At 43.2% G+C, this 713-nt stretch overlaps 1 non-coding gene across 1 annotated transcript; it reads left to right on the top strand.

The window, feature by feature from the left end:
* The first annotated feature begins 299 nt into the window (after positions 1–299).
* LOC125963742 (small nucleolar RNA SNORA11) lies at positions 300–429 on the top strand. Its single transcript, XR_007476137.1, has one exon. It is a non-coding gene; the product is annotated as a small nucleolar RNA SNORA11 (small nucleolar RNA).
* Positions 430–713: the final 284 nt, after the last annotated feature.

Here is a 713-nt window from a genome sequence, read left to right on the forward strand (position 1 = left end):
GAGAAGATAAACAAAATTGATAATTCATTAGCCAGACTCATCAAGAAAAAAACGGGAAGACTAAAATCAGTAGAATTAGAGATGAAAAAGGGGAGTAACAACTGACACTGCAGAAATACAAAGCATCCTAAGAGACTAATACAAGCAACTACATGCCAATAAAATGGACAACATGGAAGAAATGGACAAATTCTTAGAAAGGTATAACCTTCCAAGACTGAACCAGGAAGAAACAGAAAATATGAACAGACCAATCACAAGTAATGAAATTGAAACTGTGATTAAAAATCTTCCAACTAGGGGTGTGCTCAGAGCAGGGAGTCTGAAGAAATGGCTCGTCTGTTTACAACACACCCGACAGGAATCAGGGTTCATTGTGACAAGGGGCACAAAACTTGTGGCCTTCCTATGAACAGATACCCAACACATATCCCCCCTTCACCTGCACGTGGCTGCTGGGCAGGACCAGTGGGACAGGCCTCAGTACTGGAAGGAAAGCTACAGTATTCAGTGGGGGAGTTTGCCACCTGGAGCCTGTGCGGTCCACGTGTGGCTGGGCCATGAGTGGTTATAGGCATAAAGACTTTGAACCCCTCTCTTCAAGGAAAAAAGAAAAATAGATTCCGTGTATATGCCATTCTGGAAAAGGCAAAACAATGGAGACAATAAAAAGATCAGTGGTTGCCAGGAGTTTGCAGGGGAGGGAAGATGAA

This window comes from Orcinus orca, chromosome 2 (assembly GCF_937001465.1).
Source record: "Orcinus orca chromosome 2, mOrcOrc1.1, whole genome shotgun sequence".
NCBI classification, from domain to species: Eukaryota; Metazoa; Chordata; class Mammalia; order Artiodactyla; family Delphinidae; genus Orcinus; species Orcinus orca.